Genomic DNA, 21,943 nt, shown 5'->3' with positions numbered 1-21,943 from the left:
AATCCTGTAGCCTTGGTTTCCTCAGAAAATCTGCCTTATCCGTTATTCTCACATCTACCGTGTCCATCTAGTTCTATGGATTCCTACCAGAAGAGGACATGTTTTGGGGGGTTGCTGTTGTTTCTAGTAGATGCTGTGTGCCCTGCACAACTCCCCTCCCCCAGGCGGTACCCCCACCCCACTGCTGTATAGACTGCTAACTGCTCACAGCTGCTCCCTTCTGTAGAGAATTGCCTTCAGCTTCCTTCAAAAGTTGGCCATTCCCCAAAGAGTAACACAAGGTACAATACAAGTGAAAAAAGGTAGTGCCCTTGCCTCAAAGAGAGGTAAATCTATGGCATAGTTTATGTTCAGAGCAAGTTTGTCTGAGACCACAGCTACGTTCAGCTCTTTCCCCTTCCCCTATCCTGCTTCCTTCCTTTAGAGGTTTTTCTTGAAGGACACACTCCCTCAATAAATCACGTGTTCCTAAATCCCTGTCTCAGGCATTTCTAGGTAACCCAGCTCAGACGTCGGACCACTATGAGGCACCTGAGAAGCCCTCTGGTTCCAGACATAGTCCCTTTGCATCATTTGTGTAGCGGCAGCCATTTCCCTTGGGAATCACGATCAATGATCTGACTAATACAGTAACCCCTTTCTTTTCTGCCTGTTGGTTCCCTGGTGCCAGGAGCACCAAATGGTCAGGTGGCAGTCTTGCTTCCAATTCAATGGAAGCCTGACTATGTTCCCTGGTGCTTACCCTCCTGTCTTTGGAATTTGGACTTCCAAATTCTCAGAGCACAAGATTTAAGGGGGACAGTTAGAAAAAATTCCTTTAGTGGATTATTGGATATATTTTGAGGGGCCACTCTCTCCTCCCACCCTTGTTTGGTTTAAAGCATATCCTATGTCGATAGGACAGTTGCCCAACCTCACAGGGTTGTGGTTTAGCTGACACCCTAGTTAAAGCTCCAGTAGACCATATCCACCATTCTGTCAGGCCACATACTTCTGGGTGATGGGAACAGAGTAAGACCAGTGAATGCACTGGGCCTGTTCCCTCTGCCACATTTGTTTTGCCATAAGATGAGTTATTGGGCCTGAAGTGATATTGTATGGGATACAATGGTGATGAATAAGGTGTTCTGTAAGGCATGAATGGAATGGGCAGAATGTTATGGGGGCAAATCTGAATAGTATGAATTCTCATGAGGACAAATCACTCCCTTCTCCATGAAGAACAGGTCCAGTGTTAAGTGTTAATCAGCTTTCCACTAGGTAGCTGGCTGCTCCCTTCACCCTCCACTCTGGGGAAATGGTGCCATATTGGGGGTCTTGTTTTGGCTTCTGCCATTGGCCATTTGGCACTCAATGGTAACTCCAGTCATATCATCCTTGGTGAGGGAAAGTTCATGTTGAGCTCACACATAGCATCCCTGCTGCCATGGCCACTTTTTCCATGTATCCACTGAGCAAACAATGAATGGCTGGGGAAAGAGATTGATGGACATCCATGGGATGAGTCATCTTGTTTCCACCTGATTTAGTGAGAGTCTTCTTTGCTGTGGATGTCCTCTGGGAAGCATTTATGTAAAATACAATTGCTTTTACATTTTGTACCCATTCTGAGAGTCCACATTTACTTTCCCAGATCTCTTTGTCACCAATCTTCCAATTTTGCTCTCTCCAAGCCCCTGATCTGTCAGATAATCTGTCAATGACTTCCCATGTCAGTAGAGATTCATACCTCAGGTCCAGAGTGGACCATGGATGAACTGCCCAAACTTTTATGTGCTGGAGATATTTCCTTTTATTGTGTTTCAGGGCTAACACTGAGTGTGGCTATCCTTTGGTGGTCACCCACTTCCAGATGCCAGCATACCGTGCACACCCTTGTATATACCAGGTGCTTTCATGAGGCCACAGATGTGAGCTCAGGGAGAGGTGGTAAGGCAGCAGACAATCTACATGGGACTCTGAGCCATGCTCATGAGAATTTCTTGTGATTTTCAGACCTGCTCAGGCTCTCTCTTTATCTATTGTATTTCCACTAAATAGTAGAATGATTCTACACACTACTAATTTTATGATAGGATCATAAATGATGTTTTAGATAATAGCAAGTTAATGATGGGCACCTCAGATCACAGGTCAGTTGATAGCCTACAGGTCAGGGGTCAATGTCCACCAGGCTCCGGTAGCAATCTAGGAACTGCTTTTTTTTGTTTTTGTTTTTTTTTAAGATTTTATTTGATTTATTTGAGAGAGAGAACAAGCAGGGCGAGTGGCAGTCAGAAGGAGAGGGAGAAGCAGGATTCCTGCTGAGCAGGGAGCCCAATGTGGGGCTTGATCCCAGAATCCTGGGATCATGACTTGAGCCAAAGGCAGATTGTGAAGCAACTGAGCTACCCAGGTCCCCCCTAGGAACTGCTTTTCAAATGAGCTTGCTTTGGGCTCTCACTGTGATTCTCCCATTAGCCCTTGTCAGACGCTCCACACAATATCCCTATGTCACAGGCATAAGAAACTTATTTCTGTTCCTTTGGGCTCCACTCAACTTGGCCTTTGCTTACCAAGTTATCAGAAGCTGTGCTAATTTGTTTTACTACGAAGTTAAGATGTATCTGGAATAGCTGCTGAAGTTAACACCAATAACTGATTAAGTTCATGAGAACTCATAGTCATTCTCCAAGATCCATCTTGCTTTTTCAAGGATGAACCATCAGTTGAGTTAAATGGGATGTAATGGGAATCACCTACCATGCATCTTTCAGTAACAGAAACTTTCACTGTACCTTTCCTACACAATGGCTCTTACTCCATTAGGAAACCAATTAGAAGATTGTTTCTGTTAGTTGCTAAGCATGTCTGTGGGGAAATAATTACAGGATCATTTCCTGTGAGATTTGTTGGACATGCTGTGAGATAGCCTTGGACCAAGACACCACTTATGACCTGACTGGTAGGCTGGTGTGATGCTGTGGGCCTTCAGCAGTTAACGTTATTCAGGGTTAATGAACTCACGAAGAATTAATTAATTCAACATCAATTCATTATCTAATAACCCTGAGGAACCCAGGTTTTCTCTTCCCCAGTGCCCATCACCCTGATAAATGGCTGCATGTCCTCTGTGGAAGGCTTTAAGGAAGATTTATGGTATGAAATTGTGGCTAAGTTGCAAAGTCCTTTTTCTGTGTTTTTTTTTTTAAGATTTATTTATTAGAGAGAGAGAGAGAGATTGCGTGCACGCGCACATGTGGTGGGGGAGGAGCAGAGGGAGAAGGGAGAGAGAGTCCTAAGCAGACTCCACGCTGAGCTTGGAGCCCGACATCGGGCTTAATTCCATGGCTCTGAGACCACGACCCTGAGATCATGACCTGAGTCAAAATCAAGAGTTGGACGTTTAGCTGACTGCACCACCCAGGCCCCCCTCGCAAAGTCCTTTTTCAAAGGGATGTGGCCTCTGCCTTAGTTATGGAATCCTGGATCTGTGAGCTGACTGGAGTCTGGGAATTGCGTACTTTTCACTTACAGTCACTAAAGTCAGTTTTCTGCTCACTTGGCTTAGACTTGCTCTGATTTTATGAATCGGTAGGCTGCCCATCTACCTTATTCCTGGGAACTTCATGATTGATTTACCACTGCCACAGACCCCTGGGGACCAAAATGCTCTGATTGCCTCTCTGTCCCTGAGGCTTATTATGGTCATTGTCTCTGCTTTCTCTCTAATGGTCAAGTCTTACCACCTGACCTCTACAACACAGGGATCCCATTATCCCTATTGAAATCAGGAAGCCCCATTCTTTTATTTATTTATTTATTTATTTATTTATTTATTTATTTATTTATTTAATTTATTTTTGAGGTATAACTGATATAACCTTATATTGGTTTTAGGTGTACAACGTATTGTTTCAACATTTGTATATATTGTGAAATGATCACCACAATAAGTCTAGTTAATATCCATCTACTCATATATAGTTACCATTCACTGTTAGAGAAAACTTTTTTTCTTGTGGTGAAGCTTTTCAAAATTACTGTTTTAGCAACTTTCAAATATGCAAAACAGTTTTATTAACTACAGTCACCATACTATACATTACATCCCCATGACTTATTTATTTTATAACTGAAATTTTGTAACTTTTCACTCCCTCTCCCATTTGGCAGGCCCCTCATCATCCTTCATTCCGGCAACTACTAGTCAGTTCTCTGTATCTATGAGCTTGGTTTTTTTGGTTTTAGTTTTTTTGTTTGTTTGATTTGGTTTTTAGATTCCACATATAAGTGAGATCATATGGTATTTGTCTCTCTCTGACTTATTTCAGTTAGATTAATGCTCTCAAGGTCCAACCACATTGTCACGAATGGCAAAAGTCCATTCTTTTTCATGGCTGAATAGTATTCCATTGTATATATACCACATCTTCTTTCTTTATCCAATCATCTATCAATGATTATGTTGTTTCCATATTTCGCTATTGTAAATAATGCTGCAATCAACATGGGAGTGCAGATATAATTTTAGAATTAGTGTTTTCATTTTCTTCAGATTAAAACCCCAGAAGTGGGATTGCTGGATTGTATGGTAGATCTACATATGATTTTTTGAGGAACCTTCGTACTGTTTCTTATAGTGGCTGCACCGATATACATTCCCACTGACAGTGCACAAAAGTTCCCTTTTTTCCACAAACTCACCAACACTTGTTATTTCTTATCTTTTTGATATTAGCCATTTTAACAGGGACAAGGTGATATCTCATTGTGGTTTTGATTTGCATTTCTCTGATGATTAGTGATGTTAAGTATCTTTTTCATGTGCCTGTTGGTCATCTGTATGTCTTCTTTGGAAAAATGTCTATTCAGATACTCTGCCCATTTTTAAATCAGATTGTTTGCTATTAAGATTTAAGTGTTCTTCGTGTATTTTGGATATTAACCCTTAGTCAGATAAATGATTGCAACTGTTCTCTCCCATTTGGTAGGTTGCCCTTTCATTTTGTTGTTAATTTCCTTTGCTGTGCAGGAAGCCCAATTCTATGGCAGCATCTCCTACCAGCATGTCGGCCTAAGGAGAACAGTTAATATAGAGATTTTTATGGCTGCTGGTACTCCCTTCACTAATGCATTTCTGGACCATCCTGGGTTGTAGGGTTGGTGTTGTCTAAGCAGGCTGCACATAACAAATTAACTTCGACATTCCCATCTCATTAAATCATCATACCGCTTTCCCTAAAGTATGCTAGGAAAATTGCAGCATCTCAATCTAGGCCATCTCTGAACCAGGCTGTACAAGGAAACTCTTAGAGCCATTTGGTACTCTCACAGCCACTTCAGGAGCAAAGTGGAAGGAAGACATACCTGAAACTACTGCAACAGACCCAATAGATTTCAAAATGTGATAGATTTTAACACTGTATGGAACCTCTGGCAAGGCTTATTGGAGCAAAACCGTGCACATTTGAATAGCGGTTCCTAGATTTTTGCTGCTGGACATATTGAATCTAGAATAATAATAATTCTTTCTCCTCCTCCTCCTCCTCCCCCCCTCCTTCTTCTTCTCCTAACAAGCTTTAGTTCACTTTATTTTTCTTGTATAAAACTATGTGGTGGTCACAGCTGGGGCCTGGGTTCTCCACATGGAGACTCTGGTGTGGGTCTTTGCAAGACAGTCAGTGAATTCCTGATAGGGAGCCTTAGTGAACATTGTCTCTTTCCAGAGGTCAGGGTGAGATAGCTGTAGGTCTTGGAGATGGCATCCAAGGTATCCTTGGCAAAGTTGCCCAGGGTGGCAGTGCAGCCCCTGGCTGAGGTGTGGCCGTTGTCACTACCAGCCGTCATCAGGAGCTTCTTGGGCACAGGGGCTGAGAAAATGCCAGTGCCTTTGGTGGCAGCTCAGAGCCACAGCAGCATGTCACCTTGCATGGAACAGTGTGGGGCTGGCCTATCTTGTTCCCCGCAATAGCTTCGCTGCACAAGGAGGATAGAAAGCTTGGAAAGCCACGGATGGCAGTGGGTATCTCTGTGGAGCACTTGACACCCGGACCAACGTGTCCATAGTAATCTCTGATGGCAATAAGTGCCTTGGACCTGGCCTGCTGGCCAGCAGGGGTCTGCTTTTGCACAGACATGATCTTCAAAACCTCATCTTTGAGGGATGCCCCCAGGAAGAAGTCAGTGATCTCAGATTCGTTGATGGGCAGGGAGAAGGGAAAGATCTCTGGAGACTTGATCTTCATGACCTTGACCAGGTGGCCCAGCCATGTCGTTGGCCTTGCCTCCGTGAGCTCTGCAGCCTCCCTCCGGCCGGAGCCCAGATGCTGCTGCTGAAACCTCCCCGGCAGCCCCCCCCCCCATTCCAGGGCCCCCATGCCTGCCAGGCCCTCCCACAGCACCGGCATCATCTGCCATTTGATGTTCTCTCCAAGAAAAAGCTGAATCTAGAATTCTTGGTAAGTGTACTCATATTGATAAATTTGGCCTACCTAATTTCACAATTTGTCCTTTCTGGTCACTGCCTCTATTTTCCATTCCAAGGGTCTTGTGGATGTGAATTGGTAGAATCTTATGATTCCTTTGGGGTATATTCCTTTGTCTATTCCTGGAATAGGTTTTGTAATTCACTTTCTGGGTCGTACAGGAATTTTTCATTTCTCTCTCTCTCTCTTTTTAAATAATTTTTATTTTGTTATATTAGTCACCATACAGTACATCCCCGGTTTTTGATGCAATGTTCCTTTTTTTTCTCTTTAAGATTTTATTTATTTATTAGAGAGAGACAGAGTGAGAGAGCATGAATGGGGGAGAGACAGACGGAGAGGGAGAAACAGACTCCAGGTTGAGCAGGGAGCCTGACACGAGGCAGGATCCATCCCAGAATTCCAAGATCAGGAGCTGAACTGAAGGCAGCTGCTTAACTGACTGAGCCCCAGGAATTTCTTTTCCTTTTAAAAAAATGTTTTACTTGGAAATAATTTCAAACTTGCAGAAAAGATACAGGAATAAAAATACTATAAAAATCATTTGTATATCTGTTATAAGTTGAATTGTGTCCCCACAAAATGGATCTGTGGAAGTCCTAACCCCTATTACTGTAGAAGGTAGCCTTACTTGGAAACAGGGTCTTTACAGCTTTAAACTTGAGGTCACTGCATGAGCTTAGGCCCTAATCCAATATGACTGGTGTCCTTATACAAAAGGGGAAATATGGACACAGAGATATGTGCACATGGGGGGAATGCCACATGACCATGAATGCAGAGATCAGGGTGCTGTCAGTATAAGCCAAGGAATGCCGAAGATTTTGAGCAAACCTCCAGAAGCCAGGAGACAGGGCTGGAGCGGATTCTCTGTCACAGCCCTTAGAATGAACCAACCCCAGCTGACATCTTGGTCTCAGACTTCTAGTCTCCGGAACTGGGATCCAATATGTTCTGTCATTTAAGTCAACAATAGTACCACTTCCTCATTTGTAGTACTTTGTTTGTGGCAGCCTGGCAAACTAATATGTACCCTTTACCCGGTTTCACTTACTGTTAACATTTTGCTTCATTTGCTATGTCATATGCATGGATTTCCTCTCTCTCTCTATATATATATATATACACACACACATATAGATATATGCATATATATGTATGTATACATAATATCTAATTTTACCAAACTATTTGAGACTAGATTGCATGTCATGGCCCTTTATGCCTAAATATTTCAGTATGTGTTTCCTAAGAATACGGATATTCTCTCACATTAGCAACAGTACAGTTTTCAAGTTCAGTAAATTTAAGCTTAATAAAATTGTTTCATCCAAGCTACCATTTCTATGCCAATTTTTAATGTTTTTTTGTAGCATTTCCCCCCCTTGAGTAAAGAATCCAGTCTTGGATCAGGTATTGCACTTACTTTTCACCTAGTGTTCTTCGGTCTAGAATATTTCCACAGTCTTTCTTTGTCTTTTATGGGGACATTGACATTTTTGAAGAATATAGCTCCCCTCCATTTTCTTTTAAATAGAAATTTCCTCATTCTGGCCTCATCTGATCCTTCCTGAGATTCAGGTGTGCATTGCCAGGTGGAATGAATACTGCATACATGGTATACCCTCCTCAAGGATCACACCTGGAAGCATAGGTTGTCCATCTGCCTCTCGCTGGTGATGTTTATTGTGATCACTCTTTCAAGGTGTTGTCTGACTTCTCCACTGTTATTATTTTTCCTCCTTGCAACACTGAGCAAACTGTAGAGAGACACTTCAAGGCCATGCAGATACTCGGTCATTTTGGAATTTAGCTCTTTTTCTATGCCTGGAGACAATGAGGGATAGTGGGATGACTCTTGCAGAATAGGCACCCCATCCTTAGTCATTTGTGGCCCTGCAGCAAAGAGATAACAGACTCCTTGGAGGCCATCTCATTTCAACCCATGCCTTGAGTTGAAAGTTCAGGACACAAAGCTTCTCTTTTCCAAAGCTGATAACCCATTTATCATTGCCACTGCAATCCAGTGATTTTCTAAGTCTTTTCTCCTCACTGTACTCCATCCCATGCCCAAGACACCATAATTTGAGTAAGCCTGATGCCACGGTGTGCTATTGTTTCCCACTGTTCCATTTCCCTGTGTGTATTTAATGAAGGAGCCATTTACAGCAGTGTGCACAGAGTTAAGAGAACCACCAGGGGTTGTTGAGTGACCAGGAACTAATGACAGCAGGATTCCAGCCTTTTTATCTGAAGGTTGAGTGCTGAGGTCATGGAGAAGGGGCATCCTAGCAGAATCTGCTGTTATAGAGGGATATAACCACTGCCAAAACTCTTGTGCTGATACAGGAAGAGAGTGGACAAGAGATACTCTATTCCAAGATTCCATGGTACTTTCCACTGGATGAACCTAACAAGAAGCTAGAGGGAACTCAGCTAAGAGTCTCTAGGTTACAGCCATTTGGAGAATAGCGGGCAGAAAGGAGTCTAGAATAGGAAAGCAGCACTCAGCCCTTCACTATATGCTGTGGGGAACCGACTATTGTCCTTTGTTTTGCTCCTGCTGCATGCAAGTCCATTCTGATAATGCTTCCAACATTTCATTGCAGTTTTTCTTTGTTATACCAGTTCTTGAGGAGAAACAAAACAGCAAAATCTACTTACCCTCTCTCTTACCCTTTTGCTATTATTGTCACATATATTACCTTTGTGTATATTATAAATGTGTAAGTTTTAGAATGCTCCAAAAATTCCTTATCTTTTTACCCATTATAGTCTACCTTTTCCCTGGATTCTTTTACATATTTTACGGTTATTTTTTAAAGATCTATTTATTTATTTTGGAGAAGGGGGAGGGGCAGAAGGAGAGAGAGAAAGAGAATCTCAAACAGACTCCTTGCCGAGCGTGAAGCCCAATGTAGGGCTTGATCCCATGACTCCGAGAATTGAACTGAGCTGAAGTCAAGAGCCAAAATCAACCTATTGAGACACCCAGACACCCCTATAGTTATTTTTAAGCCCTCATTCCTGCTAATTTCAACATCTGAGGTATCTGTGTGTCTGTTTCTATTGACTGATTTTTCTTTTACTCTCAATCACATTTTTCTTTCTTTGAATTTCTAGTAATTTTTGACTGTATACTAGACAGTTGATGACTTATTTTAGAGGCTTTGGATTATTTTATTTTCTTTAAAAGAGTGTTGAACTTTATTTCCGTAGGTAGCTAAACTAATGTGGACCACCCTGACCTTATTAAAACTTAGTTTTAGGTTTTTAAATGTTGGTTATTTCAATTTTGCCCTCAATTCTAGAGCATGGTCTTTTCTTCTAAGAAATGAGCATTCTGATGTCAAAACTGAATAACAAAGATATTGACCAATGCCTCTCCTTTCTGGCTGGGTCAGTGTCTCCCTGGCACTGTTAAATCCCTGATATTTCTCTTCAGCTTTCAATCCCTCAGTATCTTTTCTCTGTTAGGCTTTTCAGAGCCTCATCCTTCACATACATAGCTTAGGCTATGTAAAAAAACCAAACCAAACAAACACTCCAGGGGAACCCCAGGCAGATTTTGGAGATTCTTTCTGTGCAACTCCTTCCTTTCTGATAACCTGCCCCTCAAATTTCATGTGCCATAGCAACTCTGAATTCCAACCTCTGTTTCTTTGCTCAGAGACAGTTCTCTGCTTGGTCTCCATTTTCCTATACTGTTTTTGGAAAAAGTCCGGGTGTATTTGGAGCTCACCTACTGTGCCTCCTGCAGGATTGTAACCCTATGCTGGATACTGGTGAGTGCTTGAACACAGTTGTTTTCTATGTTTTCTAGTTTTTTTAGTTGTTTATAGAAGGAGTATTAAGTGAAATTTGAACTGATTCTTCAAGGCCAGAACCAGAACTTACTCTAAAAAATTTCTATGACTATATTGTCATTTTGCCTTTTTTTTGTTTGTTCGTTCAAAATAAATTGCACCTCTTATATCAGGTCTTCTTCAGGTATAGTTTCTGTTTATTTTTTTTTTATTATTTCTTTTTAATGTGCTTTCCTGTTTCTTTTTATTCCTTGTGATTTTTAATTGGAAACAGGACATTTAAATCTTATAATATGGTAATTCTGGAAATCAGATTTTCCTCCTTCCCCAGGGTGTGCTGTTTTGGTTTGTTTCTTTACAAACTGTTTTGTTAGGTGTCTGTGTCAGGGATCAACCTGAGGTGTAACTTAAGGTCTCTTCAGGTCTTCTCTGAGCCTGCATCTTGGGCATGTGTGGTGACTTTCTAACTTTTCCTGTGTATGTAACTAATCTTTAAATGTCTGACTTCCAAAAGGGGCAAAAGGGGAAAAGGAAGAAAATAAATTAACTGTTGTCTCTTTAAATCTTCTGGAAGCTGGTTCAGTTGGAGGAGCATGAAATGATGGCGGTGGGAGTTGCCAACAGTGGCTGCCTACCTCTGTGTCTACATTTTCATCATCAGATGCAGCAGTTGGTGGTCAGAACACAGATCCCTAGTGTTTGGTGGAAAAAGTCCTTTTGCTCACTCTGGCTCCTGCAAGCTACTCCAGAAACACTGGTATAGCTGCCCGCCATGGCGCTGGGAGTGGGAGGATGTGCAATACAGTTACTACTGTATTGGGGTGAAATTGATCACAACTAACCACAATTTACCCAGCACGCTGTCCCCTGGAAGCTGCAAGTCTTTAAATAGACTATAGAATTCTAAAATGATTACACAAGACAGATTTTGCCAATGCAATGTTGTCCAGCTGGAGAGACAAATTCCTGGAACTTCCTCCGTTACCATCTTCCCTGACAGCTCAAGCTTATTTGGTCTTACATTCGGGAACAGTTCATTTTAAATTATCAGTGTCAAAATTCCACTTGAACAGTTATGAAAACTGACTGCAAATTGCTATGTGGAATTTAGAATTATTGAGAGTGATAATTGGAAATATATTTTTTAAAGATTTTATTTATTTGAGAGAGAGAGAAAGAACATGAGTAGGGGGGAGGGGAAGAAGGACAAGGAGAAGCAGTCTCCCCTCTGAGCAGGGAGCCCCACATGGGGCTTGATCCTAGGAACCCAAGATCATGACCTGAGCCAAAGGCAGATGCTTAACCGACTGAGCCACCCAGGTGCCCCTGGAAATTAATTTTCAATAACATTTTAAGGGCTCCTTTAAATTATATTCCAGATTATTACAAGGGCACACTTGGTACCTTGGCTAAAAGAAAGTACATTTGTCTGTATAAATAAGATGGAGAGCTAACAAAGCAACAGAGAAAGGATTGGGATCCTGGGAAGTTGTAGCTTGGAGACCATCATAAAACCATGGATCTGTCACTATGATAACAGTAAGAAGGTAGCATAAACTTAGATAAAAATTCCTATATTGCTGGGTGGTGGCATCTATCGTGGGACAGAGTGCTCAGGCAGAAGGAAAGAATACTTACCCAAAGTTTAGATTCCTCTTGTATTAGGCATTCTCTTAAGGTTTTGTCTTACCTCTACAGCTGTTTTCCTTGACTCCCTACATCGTTCATACATTATCATGCATTTTGTTACTTTCCTAAGGGCTTGATTTGCCGTTGAAATGCTGTGCCCAATTAAATGCCGAGATTTTGGGGTTATGCATCATGTTTCAGTTCTTTATGTTACACACTATTGGGAACAGTTTTCTTCTAAAGATTTTATTTTTCAGTAATCTCTACTCCCAATGTGGGGCTTGAGCTCACAACCCCGAGATCAAGACTCACACGCCCCACCAACTGAGCAGCCAGGTGCCCAGGGAATAGTTTTATTCAATCAGTATTTGATACTTAATTTTGCAGAGTATGAGAAATCTAAAGCCTTTTAACTTTTGATTTGTCAGAATGCCAATATTTTTAGTTTAGAAGCTGTCACAATAGGAGTTCTGATGGGAGTGAAAGCAGAAATTCTTCTTGATATAAGAGTATGATTTTCCTAACTATGGTTCATACTTCTCCCATAACTTGTTTTTGCTGAATCCTATTTGGCATATTAATAATTCATTGATGTATGTATAGTTTGGAAACAATGTATTAAATTTGGTTCTAAGGCATTAAACAACATAAAGGAAACCACTGAAAATTGGAAAAGGGCACTATTATTCAATTTTAGCTATGGAACACTTTGGAATCATTTGAAAATCACTACCATAAATCATCCAAATATCTCATAAATTTACCAGTTCAGCATTCAATCTTTATTCCCTAGATGGTATCTTTTGCAAAAACCCATTGTTTTTATTCATTAAAATGGTGCAACACTTAATGTTCTGAAAATAATACATAATCAGTGTAGGAAATTAGAAAAGTGCAGAAAAGCACAAGGAAGAAAATATAAATCACTGATAATTCCATCACTCAGAAATAACTATTATTATCATGATTGAATATCTATGCAGTTGTTTTTTTAAAAACTTTTTTCCCTTCCTGTATTCTATACTTTTAAAGAAAAAGAGAAACAATCCAACAGAAAAAAAGTAGGCAAGAGATTAAACCAGGCTTGTCTAAACAACAAATAAGTTCATCAGAAATAAGGAAGATGCATGTTAAAATAATAAGATACTGCTATATAACCATGACTTTTAAAATTATGAAAGAGTGATAATAACCAGTATTATGAAAAATACCAATACTCTGCTCATGAGAGTGTCAATTGGTTACAGGCAATTTGGAAAACTGACATATCTACTAAAACTGAAGATCCACGTATTACTTCATCTAACAGTTCCTCTCCTAAATATTTACTCAACACCATATGTGCTCCTGTGTGATAAACACGTATAGAATAATGTTCATAGTAGCATTATCCATAATAGCTCCTAATGTCTTTCAAAAGCAGAATGAGTGAATGAATCCTGGTATATTCATGTAACCATTTAGAAAGGCTTTCCCCATTCCAATGTTTAACAAGGAAGAATGACTACTACGTGCAACAAGAGGGAGTGGAAGAGGCCAAATATAACAAAACCAGACACATAGATCAATGGAACAGAATAGAAAACCTGGAAATGGACCCACAACTATACGGGCACATAATTTTTAACAAAACAGATAAGAGTATCCAATGGAAAAAAGATAGTCTCTTAAACAAACGGTATTGGGAAAACTGGACAGCAATATGCAGAAGAACAAAACTGCACCATTTTCTTACACCATACACAAAAATAAATTCAAAAGGCTAAGCGTCTGCCTTTGGCTCAGGACCTGATCCCAGGATGCTGGGATCGAGCCCCGCATTGGGCTCCTTGCTCCTCTGGGAGCCTGCTTCTTCCTCTCCCACCCTCCCTGCTTGTGTTCCTTTCTCGCTGGCTGTCTCTCTCTCTGTCAAATAAATAAATAAAATCTTAAAAAAAAATTCAAAATGGATGAAAGACCTTAATGTGAGACAGGAATCCATCAAAATCATAGAGGAGAACACAGATAAAAACCTCTTTGATTTGGGCCACAGCAACTTCTTGCTAGACATGTCTCCAAAGGCAAGGGAAACAAAGATAAAAATGAAATATTAGGACTTTATCAGGATAAAAAGCTTTTGCACAGCAAAGGAAACAGTCAACAAAACTAAAAGGCAACCCACGGAATGGGACAAGATATTTGCCAATGTCTTATCAGATAAAGGGTTAGTATCCAAAATCTATAAAAAACTCATCAAACTCAACACCCAAAAAACAAAAAATCCAGTCAAGAAATGGGCAGAAGATGTGAACAGATATTTATCCAAAGAAAACATACAAATGGCCAACAGACACATGAAAAAATGGCCCACATCCCTTGGCATCAGGGAAATACAACTCAAAACCACAATGAGATACCACCTTACACCTGTCAGAATGGCTAAAATTAACAAGTCAGGAAATGACAGATTTTGGTGAGTATGTGGAGAAAAGGAAACCCTCTTACACGGTTGGTGGGAATGCAAGCTGGTGCAGCCACTCTGGAGAACAGCATGGAGGTTCCTCAAAAACTTAAAACTAGAGCTACCCTATGACCCAGGAATTGCACTACTAGCTATTTACCAAAAGGATACAAACATAGTGATTTGAAGGGGCACCTGCACCCCGGTGTTTATAGCAGCAATGTCCACAATAGCCAAACTATGGAAAGAGCCCAGATGTCCGTTGACAGATGAATAGATGAAGAAGATGTGGGGTGTGTGTGTGGTGTGTGTATCTATCTGTCTATCTATATACCTATATATGTATATGTGTATATATATATAAAATGGGATATTACTCAGCCATCAGAAAGAATGAAATCTTGCCATTTACAGTGACGTGGATGGAACTAGAGGGTATTATGCTAAGTGAAATAAGTCAGAGAAAGAGAAATACCATATGATCTCACTCATACGTGGAATTTAAGAAACAAAACAGATGAACGTAGGGGGAGGAAAGGAAAAATAAAATATGATGAAAATAGAGAGAAAGGCAAACCATAAGAGACACTGAACTCTAGGAAAAAAATGAGGGTTGCTGGAAGGGAGGTGGGTGTGGGGAAGGGTTAATTGGGTGATAGGTGTTAATGAGGGCACTTGATGTAATGAGCACTGGGTGTTATATGCTACTAAATTTTACCTCTGAAAGTAACAAAAAAAGTGTACACCATGATGATTTGATATACACGTACGGTTGACTCTTGAACGGTAAGGAAGTTAAGGTGCCAACACCCTGCACGACTGAAAATGCACCTATAACTTTTGGCTCTCTCCAAACTTTACTACTAGCTTGCTCCTGAGTGGAGGCCTTACTAATACCATAAACTGTTGATTAACACATGTTTTGTATGGCATATATACTATATACTGTATTATTATAATAAAATAAACAAAAATGTTATTAAGAAATCATAGGGAAGAGAAACTATATCTACAATACTATACAGTATTTATTAAAAATTTTGCACGTAAGTGGACCCTCACAGTTCAAACTTGTGTTGTTCGAGGGTCAACTGTACATGAAGATTCCTCATAACTAGTTAATACATCCATCACTCTTCTCTCATCTTGTTTGGAACTCTCTATGCTTCTTGGATCTGGATGTCTGTTTTTCCTCCCAGGTCAGGGAAGCTTTTAGCCATTATTTCTTTTCTTTTCTTTTCTTTTCTTTTCTTTTCTTTTCTTTTCTTTTCTTTTCTTTTCTTTTCTTTTCTTTTTTTTTTTTTTAAAGATTTTATTTATTTATTCGACAGAGTTAGAGACAGCCAGCGAGAGAGGGAACACAAGCTGGGGAGTGGGAGAGGAAAAAGCAGGCTCATAGCGGAAGAGCCTGATGTGGGGCTCGATCCCATAATGCCGGGATCACGCCCTGAGCCGAAGGCAGATGCTTAACTGCTGTGCCACCCAGGCGCCCCTAGCCATTATTTCTTTGAAAGTTTCCTGCCCCTTTCTTTCTCCCCTTTTTCTGGGGTCCCTATAATGCAAAGTTGGGACTGCCCCCCTCCCCGCCCCCGTCTATGGAGAGGAATGAAATCGTCCCCTAGATAGGTGTTAAATTAGAAGCTTGACTCTGAGGCTGTATCTTGTAAGATAAGCAAATAGACCTCTTTCAGGGAAAAATCAGGAATTGGGTATTTTTTTTTTAAGATTTTATTTATTTATTCGACAGAGATAGAGACAGCCAGCGAGAGAGGGAAAACAAGCAGGGGGAGTGGGAGAGGAAGAAGCAGGCTCATAGCGGAGGAACCTGATGTGGGGCTCTATCCCATAACGCCGGGATCACGCCCTGAGCCGAAGGCAGACACTTAACTGCTGTGCCACTCAGGCGCCCCAGGAATTGGGTATTTCTGACTGCTGTCGCTGCACTCAGACTTGGGGTAATAGCTGGTTAAGAATATTTTCTCTGTTTGTTACAGTCCTATGGGACCTAGGAGCATAAGTCTTGCTGGCCACCAGGGCCAGGCAGTTAAGAGCTAGGTCCTCTGGGCAGCATCCACAGAAGCTAGGGCACCAGATACATGCACAAGTTCCTTTCAGGGAGGTACCTATCTATAACCTGGAGTGGAGCAGAGAAAGAGGGCAAAGATGACACCCATCAGCCTCCCTGGTTTCTGGAGAGGACTGGAGTCAGTCCCTACTTTTGTGTTAAATTAGAAGCCTGATTCTCAGGCTGCGGCTTTTAAGATATGCAAATAGGCCTCTTTCAGGAAAAGGCTCAGTGTTTCAGTGTGCTGCCTCTGTTCTGAGGCCTGGAAGGATAGCCACTGTGAATCCTCACAAGCCCTCTAAGAACTGTGTCTTTGTTATAATCTCGTGCATCCCACTGGCTTTCAGAGCTAGATGTTTTGGGGACCCATCTCTTAGGTGGAAGTCTTAAAAGTCAGAGCATTAGATGTTGGTCCAAATCCTTTACTCTTCAGGGAGAAGCCGGGATTTGTGAGTTTCCTCCTGACTCTATGTCACTGTGCAGGGGATGGGTTTCTGGTGGGATCGTTTCTCAGTCTCTTCTACCCGTTTTGATGTGGATATTTTCTCATTCACCCAATGTGTGGATTCAGTTAGCTTCTGGAGTTCTTTCAGAAGCAATTGTTCCATATGTAGCTATAGATTTAATGTGGCTGTGGGAGGAGTTGAGTTTAGGAGCTTGCTGTGGTGCCATCTTGATCTGGGGCCTTCCCAAATAATATTTTGTGTTGTGGCAGATTCCCTTTTACCTGGTGTGACAAGATGTTCCAGGTTTATCTGCTACATCTTCTATTTGGACCTGTTATCAGCCATCACTTCAAGAACCCTTGTTTTTTGTTAATTTGCTTGGCTTCATTTTGCGACTTAGTGGAGACGGTATTTTAAGATCGCTGTATGGATTTGATGGATGCCCATTGCTACTTGGATGCTTACTGTTTATAAACCTTTTCAGTGGACAGATCTAGTAACTCTATCTATCTATCTATCTATCTATCTATCTATCATCTATCTATCATCTATCTATCATCTATGTATCATCTATCTATCCGTCATCTGTCATGTATCTTATATATTCCACTTGAAATTTAGTATTTACAAAATTAGAATTTTTAAATCTCTTCTACATTATTGTATTTTTTCCCTTCTATGCTGACTATTCTGATTCTCAAAGACACAGGGAATGATAGAATTAGAATGTCTGATATTGCACATTTGCTTTATACAGAACAATCTGAGAATAACAATGCTAATCTTTTATCACTACAATGGCTACTGAAAAATATTTTAAAATTTTTTGGTTATGCTCTCCCCAGCCTTCCCCCTATTTTTTAATGGTTAGTGTTAGTGTTATATAGTGTATATAGCTACTAAACACTATAACCTTTGTCTTTATCCTCACTTAGATTTGGTTTTAAAGTAACCATATATTTAATTCTCATGGCCAATATTTATGTCAATGTCTCTCTAGTAATTTTGGTTGTCTGAAGCTTCTAGAAGATATTTCTGGGAGGGCTCATGGGAAAATTATTTCCTGAGAAAGTTATTTCCTGAGTTCTGTTTTGATAACAGTCTTTTTAGCTCTTTATATTTAAAAGTTAGTTTTCTGGGTATAAAGTCTTTGGATCACATTTTCTTTGCGTATCTTAAATTTATTTCTAGCATATAGCATTGCTTTAAAAAAGTTTGATGATAATCTAACTTTCTTTCCCTCATAAGTCAGATGTTCAATTGACTATATTTCGAAAGAGCCTAAAAATTTTTGAATTACAAAATAACAGATAAAAGTATATTTTGTGGGCATATCTTTCTGGAGTGCTTTCATTGATCATAGGACTATTATTCTGCTCCTTATTTTCATTTGGGATTTTTTATGGGCTTTAACCCTGATCATTGTCAGCTGCTCATTTTTGTATGAAATTTCCTGAATTTTTTAAAGGAGGAGTGGCTCAGTCACGCTTTTCTAACTTCACAGGTCTTCCTCTTCTGTTATTTTTGTGTGGGTTGAAAAATATGGCAGCTTGCCTTCTGAAATGTCCTGGCTCAGTTCTCCCTCTCATTTTATTTGTGCCTTGTTTTTCCTTTGCCTCTATTGTCAATATCCTGCTCAATTTTGACTCCATTTCAAACAATTTTTCGTTAGTGTAAAGTCCAGTTCTGGAAGGGAACAGTAGCTGGTCAGTTTTGAGAATGTGAAGGGTCTTGATGGTTCGATCCCTTTTAGGCCTGTACATGGGTTCTTGCTCTCACTTGCTATGGGAGTACAGTTTTAGTTTTTGCTCTCAAGGTGATCTACTGCACTTCATAGGGAACATTTATTTGCTATTTTATGGTGTTACTATTCTCAGATCCGATAAATGCCTTGTTCTTGCTTCTGTCTGCTTCCTTCTGCAAAGATGTTAATACACTGCAGAAACTGTGGCTGTTGCTGGTTTGTCCCTATCTGTTTGCATTTGGGATTTTGGGGGAATATCCTGTCACCTAGATTTATTGTAAACGTTGGCTATGTCATCTAGTTATTACTATGTGGGGATTCAGAAAGTCTCCAAAACTATTTCATCTTCCCCACCACAATCTTCCCAGAATCTTTTCTGGAGTTTTTGACTTGCAGAAGTTTTAGATTTTGGTGTATCAAATTTGTCAATCTTTAACGTTACGGTTTAGGACTCTTCTTATACGCTCAAAAGGGCTTTCTTCCTTCTAAACCCAGATAAGTAATTTCTCATGTATATTTTAGTACTTTATTACTCTTTTTTTGGTACATTAAAAAATGTAAACGATCTCTAATTTATTTTGGGGTTTGGTGACATTTAGTGACTCGCTTTTATTTCTCCAAATAGCCATCTTCAAAACCATTTAGTCATTTATATCAGAGCTGATTTAAAAGGCCCCATTCATCATAGACTAAATATTCTTTGCACTTAGGTCTGTTACTAAGCACTCTAATAATTTCCACCTGTTTGTCTATTTCCATGACCACCATCACATTATTTTAATGACTAAATTTTATAATTTTCTCCATCAGGTAAGTGTAAAAACCCTTCTTTGCTATCCGTTTTTTCCAACATTTTCTTAACTATACCTTCCCATTTATGCTTTAAGATAAATATTAGAATAAGTTCATTGATTTTATGGGTTTTTGATTAGAATGGCAAATAATTTGGAAAAAATGATATTTTCATAACATAAGAACTTTTCAATTTGGGACAAGAGTATATTTCTTCATTTTTTTCTAATCTTCTTTCATGGTCCTCCAGAGTTCTGTCACTATCTTCCTAGAGGTCCTCCAAATCTTTTCCTGATTAGAAAAATAGAATTCCTTATCTCCTTCTCCCAAGAGATAGAACTGGTTCTGAAGTATGGGTTGCTGACCCCCCTGATTGGGGTTAAATGTTGTCCTGCTCCCATTTGGAAACCTCTAGGCACAGGGATAAGCGAGGTATGGTGGCTACGGGCTTGCCTTGTTACCCTCTAACTTCAGCAAACATAACTGCACTAGGGCCAGAGCCATGCCTGACATCCATTACTGCTCCAAGCTGATTACTCAGCTTGGTGAAGGGTTTTGCACCCAATTCCAACATGGGTTGAGGGGGTGGGGTGGGATTCCCCACACCAGCCAGCAAGTCTCCAATACCAGCTGGGTGTCCAATAAATTGATTGGTATTCAATCAATTCTGACACTATTTACCCAGGATAACATCGGATTCTACAGGTTAAGGGCTCAGTCCCACAAGATTGCCCTTCACTTCAGATGCTAATTGCAAGTCCAGGTTGTTACTTGTGCTACTGACTAACTGCCTATAAATCAGAGATTTCCACAGCCCCCTTATTGGGCTCAGTTAATTTGCTAGGGTGGCTGACAGAACTCAGGAAACTCATTTACTGTCTAGATTACCAGTTTTTTACAAAGGATATTAAAGGATATGAATCAACAGTCAGATGAAGAGATACATAGGGCAAGGTCCTGAACAAAGGGTCTTCTGTCCTCCTGGAGTTTGGGTCCCAGCATGATGGCACATGGAAACATTCTGGTTCACCAACCTGGAAGCTCTCCAAACCCTCTCCTTTTGGGTCTTTATGGAGTCTTCATTATAAAGGCATACTTGATTAAATCACTGGCTATTGGTGATTGATTCAGCCTGCAGCCTGCAGCCTCTCTCCTCTCCCCAAAGATCAGAAGGTGGGACTGAAGTTTCCAACCCTCTCTTCAGGGTTGGTTCCCCTGGCAACCAGCCCCCATCTTTGGGGGATGTCCAAGAGTCACTTCTTTAACATAAACACAGTAGTGTTGGAAAGGGGTTTGTTTTGAATAACAACACACCTGTTTTACTTTTATGGCTTGGAAGCATTTTCAGGAACAGAGGACAAGAGACCAAATACTGTAACACAAAATGCTCCCATTACTAGTATCATTCAGGAAAGACCCAAGGGTTTTGGGAGCTGTGAGCCAGCATCCATGGGTGAAGACCAAATATACATTTTTTAGAAATCACAATATTTTATTGGGATGCTGAGGTATCCTATCCCAGGGAAACACTGGCCCACCTGCCAACTGACTTTGGCCTGAAGGCCCCTCAAAGGCCGTGCTGCACAGCCGTTGTGCTCTAAGATATTTGCATTCCACATTCCCTCCTTTTTCCTTCTTTTGGGTCCTCCTCCTTGCATCCAAGTCTGATGGCTCTCTCAGCCTTCCTGGCTCCCTCCCCATTTTCCCCATAGGTGTTTTCTTCACATATTAATACCATTTTGGTATTTACTTCTCAGAGGACTTGGACTAACAGGGCATTGCGATCTCCTGTTTTAAAAATAATTTGATCTTAGAATTTTGGAGAAAAAAAGCATATAATATGGTTAAAATTATGTACCAGGTAAGCAGTTCTTCCAAAGTAGGCTAGCTGGTTCTAATAAGTGATTGAACTGGTACTCCAATGCACGTCTGATTCCAAAGTCCACATGTGTGCATTCCGTTTTGAGGGTTTTGAATATCAGTACCACCTGGCTGGCATGGCAGCTCCACGTTAAGGAGGAGATGTATTTCTTTGAGAGCTAGGCTAGGGCATTTCAGGAATTGTGAGTTTTGGCTGAGTAGTGGCCTATCATTTTGCTTAAAGCAGTGGTGTAGGTTTGTTGGAGGCAAAGGAATTTGTTGTTTGAAAGGCCATTTGGCAATTTATGTATGCAAAAGTTTCAGATGAATGCCCTTGACCCAGAAATTCCACTTCTGGAAATTTTTGTGAAGGAAGTAATTAAGAATATCCTCAGATATATCAGTATAATAATGTTGAAATAATGCAAAGTTGGAAAGAATGTAAATACCCAACAATAGAAGATTTGGTTAAACGAGCAATGATATATACATCCAGTGTATACAATCATTTAAAATGATGTTACATGAATGGACTTGCTGATGGGAAAGTGTTTACAATATACTTTTTAAAAACTGTACTGTTGAATTAAAAACTTTTTTCATTTTGAAATAATCTCAAACTTACAGAACAGTTATAGGAACAGTAAATATTTTTTTTCCTTAACCATTTTAAAATAAGTTGCCATCATAATGT

General features: G+C 40.3%; 1 long non-coding RNA gene and 1 pseudogene across 2 annotated transcripts in view; one reads left to right on the top strand and one right to left on the bottom strand.

The window, feature by feature from the left end:
• Nucleotides 1-21,943, top strand: part of LOC117797070 — a 50,364-nt gene that overhangs the window by 3,676 nt on the left and 24,745 nt on the right. The window lies entirely within an intron of this gene.
• Nucleotides 5,591-6,399, bottom strand: LOC100466479 (annotated as a pseudogene).

This window comes from Ailuropoda melanoleuca, chromosome 18 (genome assembly GCF_002007445.2).
Source record: "Ailuropoda melanoleuca isolate Jingjing chromosome 18, ASM200744v2, whole genome shotgun sequence".
NCBI classification, from domain to species: Eukaryota; Metazoa; Chordata; class Mammalia; order Carnivora; family Ursidae; genus Ailuropoda; species Ailuropoda melanoleuca.
The sequence above is the reverse complement of the archived record's forward strand: the minus strand, read 5'-3'. Positions and strand labels throughout refer to the sequence as shown.